This window comes from Atta cephalotes, assembly GCF_000143395.1.
Source record: "Atta cephalotes unplaced genomic scaffold scaffold00002, whole genome shotgun sequence".
Taxonomy (NCBI): domain Eukaryota; kingdom Metazoa; phylum Arthropoda; class Insecta; order Hymenoptera; family Formicidae; genus Atta; species Atta cephalotes.
Genome location: NW_012130066.1, coordinates 2,731,807 through 2,742,209, shown reverse-complemented (window position 1 = coordinate 2,742,209; position 10,403 = coordinate 2,731,807). Strand labels below are relative to the sequence as shown.

The 10,403-nt window shown below is 34.9% G+C and overlaps 1 protein-coding gene across 1 annotated transcript in view; it reads left to right on the top strand.

Moving 5' to 3' along the window:
* The window catches only part of LOC105620125 (protein toll), a 53,014-nt gene extending 44,167 nt beyond the window's left edge, over window positions 1-8,847 (top strand). Inside the window, exons 2-3 of the mRNA XM_012201636.1 lie at window positions 7,979-8,045; window positions 8,448-8,847. The gene's annotated coding sequence lies outside the window, so the exon portion shown is untranslated. The remainder of the gene's footprint in view (window positions 1-7,978; window positions 8,046-8,447) is intronic.
* Window positions 8,848-10,403: the final 1,556 nt, after the last annotated feature.

The window sequence follows — 10,403 nt, the reverse complement described above, 5'->3', positions numbered from 1 at the left end:
GAGAGAGAAGAAACAGATGCAGCCTGCCACCCTCAATTTGATCACTATTCATTAACAATTGAAAAAAAGAAAATTCAACTAGAACACTTGAAATATAAAATACATAGCACATTCCAAAATTTTTAAAATTTAATTTTAATTAAATTAAATTTTAATTGATAGATTATTTAATCAATTAATTTTAATCTACTAATAGCTATATATAATTTCCTTACTTTAAAAGTCTAAAAAATCAAATTTTTCGAAAAAGGGAAAAAACTATTTTTTAATACTTGGCAGAAAATTATTACAATATTAATTAAATGATATTGGCAATAATCTTTTTTGTCATTTTGGTTTTACAACCCCTAAAAATTCATTCTTTTTTGAGTTGTAATAATTTTGATGATTTTTTAAACTAAATTTTTTTTATGACTGATAGAATGTTTAATTAACTTATTTATGATAATAACTTGAAACTTATGTTTCTTAAAGTCACTTTTGAAGAAAGAGAGCGATATCTATAAATTAGTTGGGATGAGTTTAATTATGGTTTACATAAACTTAATTATGCTTTACATCTAAAGTCCAAAATGCCTTATATTATCTCACGAGAGAGAAGTTTATAATTTGCATATAAATTTAATACAAATATAAATATAAAGGGTTAACCGTAGTTTAGTGTAATAGAAATTAATATATTTTGGTTCCACAGAATCGTCCTTCAGCTTAATAAAACCAGATCGATTAATCGAGAGATTTTCGGGGCACAACGTAACTCGCCAAAAGATTGCCTTGAGAAATCTGATTCGAGAGTTCTTTTAGCACCGATGGACACGGCGGATAAGAATACTGGGGGATTTATGGCGAGCGAACGAGCAAGCGAGCGAATGAATGCGCCGACGTCGGCGAAAAGTCCAGATTTTCGTCTGATACTTCTTCACGACGCGTATACGCCTATCCCACCGAGGTCGGTCGGTCGGTCTTAATTAACACACTCACGTTATATCCTCCCCTGGGCTGAATGGTTGAAACAAAGGATAGCGCCCGCTTTGTTCCTCCCATCGACGAAGGCTCTTTCGCACGGTCGCTCAGCCCGTGGATAGGGCGTGTCCGCTCGCATAAGCTCCCTTCGGAACCAGTTTCACTTGTTTGTAAACACACGGGAGGATTTCCATTCACCCGGAGGTATTCCGCCTCAAGACCACATCGTCGCGCACGGTCCATTTCATTACTTCTCGACGAGAACTCAAATCGTCATTGTCGTTCGCTAGAAAGTTCCGCGTTGCTCCGAATCGCCAATACGATCGATGTTCGCGCTGGCTCGTTTTTCTCTTTCTCTTCTCTTTCTCCTCTCATTTTTCTCTCTTTCTCTTTTCTATCTCCTCTCGGCTTTTCTGCTTAAAAACAATCATCGTGTCGCCGAACTCGCGCGTAAAACGAACCGAGGCAACGAAGAAGGCATCTCTCGGAAGCGAGTAAAACCTCGAGCTGCAAATTGACTCGTAACGTTGACAGGAAATCCGCCGGCCTCTTTTCTCACTCTACTCGACGAAGCGAACGTCGTCGTACTACCGCCGGTCGCGCGCAAGGATATAATTTCATTTTCCGCTCTTTGAACGCTTTGTTTTGCGGATTATTCACGCCTCCATCGGTTCACGCTCGGAGATTCCTTTCCGAGGAAAGGCCTGTTCCGCAGCATTATAGCCCCACCGATTTCCGAAACGATCGACGACGGCCTTAAGTGAGTGGATTTAGAAATTGTAAGAGCGGAACATATATTTAAACCATCGACGCTCTTCTCTAAAAAAATATATAAAGCAAACTATTACAAAGGTCGAAAATTCGAATGAAAACGAGATTTATTATCTTATCTTAATAAAGAAAATTAAATCGGTAATTAGTAGTTTGAAATTAACAACGTTATGCATTATTGCAAGGAGGAAACATACAATTCTTTAACCCTCTGGAACTGACGCCAAAATCTGTATAATACAGTTGACGTTGGGTCTATAAAACTCATTTAATTTATGTTAATTAAAAGATTCATTTAAAAGCATTAATTAAATTTTTGTTAAATATTTTTAATTTTGTTTATTAGTTTGACTTGTGTTCTTTATTGAGAACTGTACCATTGTTTATACTTATTCATAATTGTATTGTTTTTCATATTTTACTTTTATTTTTAATATTGTGTAATTTTTAAGTTTCTTTTATTATTTAATTATTGTACTATTATTATAATTATTGTAATATTATAATTATATAATATTATAATTATAAGTATTGTACTATTTATTGTTATTTATTTATATTTAATTTGAAATAACTGATATAAGAAAAATGAATACTAAATATATTTTAATAGGAATAATTTAAAATTATAGATGTAAACTTAAAGAAACTTAAAGAAAATTGAATTGTTTAACATTTTTTAAATTTATAGTTAAGTGAGTCCATAATAAACTCATCATCTTTGAAGGGTTAATATCGCAAATAAATATAAAGCATAAGATATAAACCATAGATTATCAATTATTTTTATAAATTAGATAAGTAATAAGACATAAAAAATTGAGATATTCACTGATGTGCGAATCGGAGATGGATTTCAAATAATACAATCTTTCGCGGATGACAATTGCATTTCTCACAAATGGACATCTCACGCAATACCCCCGTCGGGGTTTATTGCCGGACAAGAGATCTTCTGTCCGCGTACGCTACAATTTAAGTTATCCGGAGTTCTCGCGTTTCCCAAGCAGCGTTGCGTCGGCTCTAGAAAACACAAAGGGGTGTCCATTTGCCATCTGATAATAATTGGAAAAGTTATCGTCGGGATGGAGTTTTGCCCGCAACTAACATTTTCTCTCGAAACTATTCCGGCCGATGTAAAATGGAGAAACTTTCGCATCAAGGAATAACTTCCGCCGCTTTTGAATGATATTACTTCTTTCCGCCCGCAAATTCCCAGGAAGTGCCTCCGCGGCTTCTCGGAGGGACTTAAACGCGCCCAGTGATTTGTCTGGGCGGGAAGAGGAGAGCTTTCCACCGCCGTCGTGTATACCGAGGCGCGTTACTCCTGAGAAGAGAAACTTGTTGTTCGTGAAATATAGAATATTTAATCTGTCGGATGGTGGGTTCCGCTTGGTGGTTTCACTCTAAAACCGTATCTTGAGGTGCTGGTTCAAGCAGCTTTGATAGCGTTACCGTTTTGAGAACTAAGGTGCTTTTAGAGGGCGGAATCATGGATCCCCAAAGTGTTAAATGATAACAATCGCTGAGCGAATTTGCGTCGAGGATCAGAAAGATGGTGAGACATTCGGTTCTTCACGGAGTCGCATTAAGCTTGATCTGCGATAAAGACTCCACGACCGTCCGCAGAGCAGAATTTATATCTTGGAAATTGCAATTTTAACTTTAATTCCGAGTTCTTTCGCGAATTCTCGGATAATTTTTCTTTAGAAAAGATTATAAAATATCATCAGTTTTTTAATATTAACTATTAAATAGTATTTAGTTAAAATTTTTAATTAAAAAATTGTATTAACTGTAAAATTAAAACTATCATAAACTTGATGATGCGCGTTGATAATTTATGATTGAGTGAATGAAAAATAAGATTTTGTTATTTAATTGCATCTAAAAATGTCGAAAATTCTTTATCGTTTAAAATCAGTGTTCTTATTTTAACTGAGGAAAAAATTATTATCCAAGCACATTTCTATTTATTATTCTATTTATTTACTGTTCTATTTATTATCTTTCACATTTCTCTTTATTATATAATTATGCAAGAAAATATAATTATATCACAATTATGATACGTTATATAAATAGTGATTATCGAGAATTTATTATAAACAGAGGCAAAAAATTAAGAATAGTAAAATTGCAAAATTTTTATTTTGCCTCACTGAAGAATATCGGAATAAAGTCGCAGTTTGCAGCTAAAGTTGATTGCAGTCAAATAAACTGCTCGTGAGTTTGTCATTCGAGTCTTTTTAGTCGAATATTGTGACGATCACGTAATTCTGCCTTGGAAAAAGGAGGATAAGAAATAAAAATTTTCTCGAGGATCTGCCAAAATGATGACTACGTAATTTTTTCCAGCGCAAAGCAATGATGTTTGATTGGTTAAAATTCACGTGAAATTTGAAAGGTTGAAATATGAAAATTGAGAAAGTTCACTGATGATCGCATGATTGACTCCGGAGACAGATGTGTGCCATCGACAGAACGCAGATCACTTGCGAAGCGCAAGTAACTTGCAGGGCATGCTTGAAGATTTTATAGAAAGTTGAATTATCCTTCAATCTTTCCCTCAATCCAGTAAATCCTTCAACGAAAGGAAAATTCCATCAAAATCTCGATATATAATGGAAATGAAGGTTGTTATTCTGCAATAATAGAAGAAATTCGGTGAACGTTCTTATTATTCGCTAGTGATAAATTCAGATTCAAAGAGAACGGGCGAACAACCGCTCTTGGAGTCACTGTTAATTTTCGATACATTTGCGGGAACGGAAAATCGACAGATACGCCGAAGCTTATGCGCCGCGCACGGCACATCGCGAATCCGACGCTTTCATTACCCAGCCAAATTGAATTTCACGAGGATTGTGTTACTTTGCCGCCTCGCGGCTCCGCTATTTCCATTTTGGTCAACTATCCACGAATATAATGCCGTAGCAGTATCCCAAATGTTCAGTTCGTTTATTGCTACTTGACGGTGACTTGGTAAGAAGAAAATGAGATTGCAAATATACGTGAATGATTTCCCAGCGAAAACAAAAGAGAAATCAGGTCAAACATATGTGTATTAAAGGCGAATAAAACGGCATTTATATCTCTTTGGTTGATGCTTTGAATTAGCAAAAACTCCACATGCAAATAATTTTTTTAAGGAAACGCGACGATATACTACAAAATATCATATTTATTTTTCATTACATATACTGATATGTGAATTTTATATAAATTTTTTTAAATAATCACTATTCAACATATCGTTTATATTTTAAAGTATCGATTTTAATGTATTTGGGAACAATATACTATAGAACAATATATACTATAAAAAAGGTTTTTTTAATTAAATTCACTCAACAATGTCTTTAGCGAACATACTAAGAGATTTTATTAAAAGATGATTTTATGGAAAGACTCCTTTTTAATACGCGTTGAACACGTATTTATCGATCGCTTTGAAATTCTCGTTTTTTATAGCAAAAATACTCATTGTTTCATGACAAAAAAAAACGTTTCAGGAAACGAATGAAAGAGCGTTTCAATCACGTCCCTAACGGCGTTCGGAGCATCCGCACCCCGACGCGTTAAATAATCGTCGTGTCGGTCGCCGATTGTGATCGCGTTATTACTTTCAATCGACGTAATCCGGAGCGCCAATCGCGGTCACATTGTACCAGGGCACGCACTGACGAGTTGACGCGTCATTTACGGAAATTGTAAACGCTATGAAATTCTCGCGGCTCGCGTACAGAGCGGATCGACGAGGAGAAGGATTAACGATCGACATCGCGCGCATCGCGTCGCTCCAGTCACTCGGAACCGCCAATAGCGCGGGAATCCAATCGGACCTTGGTATTCCGGTTGTGTCCTGCCACCGTTACTACTGTTGCCGAGCTCCACTCGGTCAAGAGTGATTTTTCGCAATCAATAACTTTGCTGTTTACGCATCGTTTCCTGTGTACCGCCGCTCTCTTCACTGCCCCCGCGGGCGCGGCGTTGTAATTACATTTGCACCGTGCGGCGCGGCGCCGCAAAGCTTTCAGAATTCTCCTGACGGAATTTCATCGATCCACCACCCGTTGGTATTGGTACGATCATAGAGGCGACTGGTCGTTGGAACATATAATAAACGGGGCGACTCCATTGCTAGACGAAGGACGGCACGGCGCGACCGACTATTTGTTGCTTCTTTGAACGTTTAATTAAACTCGTGCGCGGATGCAAGCCAATTTCTCTTATTTCATTCGATTCTCCCGACCACGCCGGCAAGTAGAAACGAGTATCGCTTCTGTAACAACCCTTCCTTTCTCATGTCGCATGCTGTTACCTAGACGTGTTATATATACGAAACTGCACATAAATCTGATCTTCACCGTCTACTTGGAAGAGAAATTATTTTGTCTGCAAATTTATAACAAGCATATAGATAATATCTTTTTAATTATGTTTACAAACTTGTAATATATATATATATATATACATATTATATGCTAACAGAATATTTAAAATAAAATTATTCTTAAAAGAAATACATAATTATATTTAAGCAAAAAAGATTTTATATTTTTTTATGTATTGAATTTTTATTATTTCTACACTGTATTTTGCAAATGAAACTTAATTATACACTGATTTTGTACAAACGTTTCGTGTCCTAGAAAATAAAATTATCATAAATTATCATAAATAAAATTGCAATTAATATTTAATATTCTACGTTTATTATAATTCTTAGATATTTTTCCTACGAGTAGAATGTTTTTTGGATTATTGTTATATTAAAATTGATTGGACTAAAAATTAATTACGAAAGATCCGAGTTTAAATTTTGCTGAGATAATATTTTTTGCAATAAAATTATTTACAGATCTCAAGACGCTTATCAGTATCATATTATTATCTTTCTAAGATGTCCTTTGATGATTTAATTAATATTATTAAATTGTCAATTTAATCTGTAATATTATTCTCTAATTCTGTTAGAATTGCATTTTAAGATTGAAAATTAAATTTAAATTTGTCAATTATTTAAGCATTAAAAATTCAGCTCGATTATTTGAGGCCTTTATTGCCTGTTTATTGTATATTCACATTGCAGTCTTCAGTACTTTGTGTTGAAAAATTATTAATTTGCAAATAATAAAGACACAGTTTAATAATTTATTCGTATAGTAGTTGGAGAGGCATCTTCGTCTTTTAGAAAATCGAGGTTTTGTCCACCTAGGTACAACTACATGTCATGCCACTGTGTCGCTCGACACGTTCACCGAAGCGTAACACAGTTCGAGCCAGCAGAATTTCAAAACGACGGACATTTCCGCCGCAATGTCTAGCGCTGCTTCGGCCGTGACACTGCACAAATGTGTGGCATCGGTTTTTCGTGCGTACTCACTACACTCCGCGTCGCGCAAAAGAATCTCCCTGATACGATGCGACGTGGCGGCGGCGCAAAAAGGAAATGCATTTTGACACGGAGCACAACCAAGCGGAAGTTTAAATGCATTTCTAAAAACCACGGAGAAACTTTCAGCCTCACGTCGCCCACGTTCGTCGTGGGAAAAATTAAAAAATATAACTTGTTAAAACTATACAGTAGCGGAAAAAAGTTTAATCCTGTATTCAAAAGAGTCTCTCAAGAATATAACATTTCTTGCAAAATGCAGTACGCCAATTCTCTAATTCTCTGTTTATTTTCATTATGTACTTTTATTTTGTACCATATCTTTTGTATTAAAAAAAAAATGAATGTGACAATTTTGTTACGTTTAACTAGAGTAATCCTCAGGTAAAAGATGGACCATTCAAACAACTTTTGATTGGCCATATTCAGAACAGCGCTTAAGATGAAATGAGATGTATTTATCTCATTCTATCTTAAGTTTGATCCATCATATTTATTTCATTTAGCCAATCTATAATACGCAAAGGATGCTTTTGAAGGATCTAAAAATTTAATTCGATATAAATGTGCAAATAATTTTGGACCATCAAAATAATGTTATCAAAATTATGTAGGACACTCAAATTAATTATAAGAATGTGAAAATTGCTTTTTGCAGCATTGCTAATCATTTCTACAGAATTATTTTGTTGACCCAGTAAAATTATTTTTAGATTTGTGTTTAGTTAAATTTTTAGATTTTTCGTATACCTGAGGATCTCTACATTTAATTTGTCATTATCATATTTACTTTCACATAATAATCTTTGGGCATTAAATAATTTAATATAATCTTTCTTGTTTCAGATGTCAACTGTTTCCAAAAGTATTATTGAATCACGTTATACAAGGAGTATTCAGAAATCGCAGTGAGGTAAGTCGTTTTTTAATAAATTATTACAATATAAATGTCAAGAAACTATGAATATACATATTCTCGAAATATATGTGATCGCAGTAATAATCGGCTTTGGTACTGTAATCGTACTCCATCTGCGCAAATGAAGTAATATAGTACACATTTCCAGCGATTACATGGATAATGATTGATCGCTCGCTTATTGAAATTCATTACAATAATAAACTGCTCTATTATTATCATGGATTTATTAACGCAATATATTAATGAATCATTCTTTCTGCGTGATCAATAATTGCATCACATATTGCGTGCGACACAAAGCGATTATTCGTTTGTTCAAGTCCATCTTGTCTAGAAAAAACATTAATGGAAATCGTTTCGTATAACTCGTATCCTTTGTTTTTTTTGTTACAGGATTCCTGACTGCTGCGACTTTTCTCTCTACTTATTATCAGAAGCATTTCTTACTATTGCAATGTAACCCGTAACACGGTGTCCGAATAAATAAGCGGTTATTCGTATTTTTGAAAATCGTGATAGCTTCGTAGTGAGCAAATGTAATTAGCGCGAGAAAAAAAGCAAATTGGAGCATATTACCTGTAACTCGTATTGCAACGAAATAACGTTTTTTCCTCTTTCTACTCGATGATAGTTTAATCGACGATAATCGATTTATTCAAGTTCTTCGGTAATTCTCTTGTTTAGTCGAAAGCGGAGATCGATGTACATAGCGAGAGTTTTGTATATTTGTAAAATAGATAGGGCATTTTATTATAAATATATATATAAATATAAATATAAATATAAATATAAATACATAAACAATAAAGTTATTTATATATATTTTAATCACAAAAAGTAAAGCGTACTTCTTTTTCTCATCCTGGCACACTCGGGCGATTTGCTTCGCCGTCGCCGTCGTCCGCGTCTCATTGTTCCGTTAAACGGCGGGGCGGACGGACTGACCGGTAGATTACGACGCTTAATTTAAAATTCTATCAGCCGTTGTGTGTATAATATATATCCATTTGTACAAAGTTACGTGAGAGCATTAATATCATTAACATCGACGAACGGCCGATTCGTTTATTTGAACCTTCCGCCCCGCGAAGGTCAACGTCAAGTCGGCAGCAAGTCAACGACGAAGTCAACGCCAAAAGCATTTAAATATTATTACATCCGGCATAACATTCGCCGCCGCGCGTTACTATGGCGCGCGTCGATGATTAATAGGGATACTCCGCGTAGCGTGACGTCGAGTAATATGTGCGCATTGTAATAATAATAACTCAGTACGAGAGGCATAAATTCGCGGATGGGTTAATTAGTACAAATTACTGCGGTATCAATTCTCGCCTGCTGTTATATTGCAAGCGGTCCGGCGTGGCGTAGTCGCGCGGATCGGTGAATTAATTTTGTTAAGTCATGTCTTGCGACGCCGAGAATTGTAGAGAGCTCACCGAACGAAATCGAGACTATGTGTAAATATTAGTTTTCTGTTGTATTGATGTACCATAATTGTATTAAAAGCTAATGTCCCATTTGTAAATGTTGCTGCCCGTCGAGGCAGCAGCAATTAACGGAGATTATTTGCGTTTCGCAATAAAAGAAAAGGCTACAGTGACAACAATGGCGTCCTTAACTTACCCAGAAACGAATTCTTTACCCGGGAAAAATATTTAATTGTTCTTTCCTTAACTTTGTTACACGATCTTTCGGTATTGAAATATCTTTTTCTTCCATGCACAGCGATGTCTGCTTTGTAATAAAGTTAAATACAAAGAAAACTTGTTTATTTTATATACATATATTTCACTGTTTCACTTTTCAGATGTTATTGGATCGTTGGAAGGCACCAAAGACGTCTTAACAAATTTTAGATTAAGAGATACGTAAAATATTCCTCCGAAAGAAACTACCGTAACGTTTTTTGATTCGAAATTTTCCTCACACTTTTATACATATTGTACATATTGTACGCTTTCTACAACATATCAAAAAGGAAATCTTCGCGCAGTTCTATTATATACGACTTGATGAGGAGCTGTTCGCATACCTGGAAAGCAGTTTCATATTTTTGAAATTATTTAAATCCTGAGAAAAAAATTATGGAACCGTACATGGCTGGCAGCGTAATAATATTCCAAGAAATTTTAATATCTTCAATCTTCCTGCTATCGACAGTCACCGAGTGCCAAGTAGGTATTTTTTTTTTTACGCTTTTAAAGATCAGCACAAAATGGAGAGCAATTAAATCTTTTAATCGAAACAAAATATGCATAATGGTTAGAACTTATTGCAGAATATTTTTAAAATGTCAATTGTAAATTTGCGAAATTTTTAAACAAACTTGAAATTTTTCAACCTTTC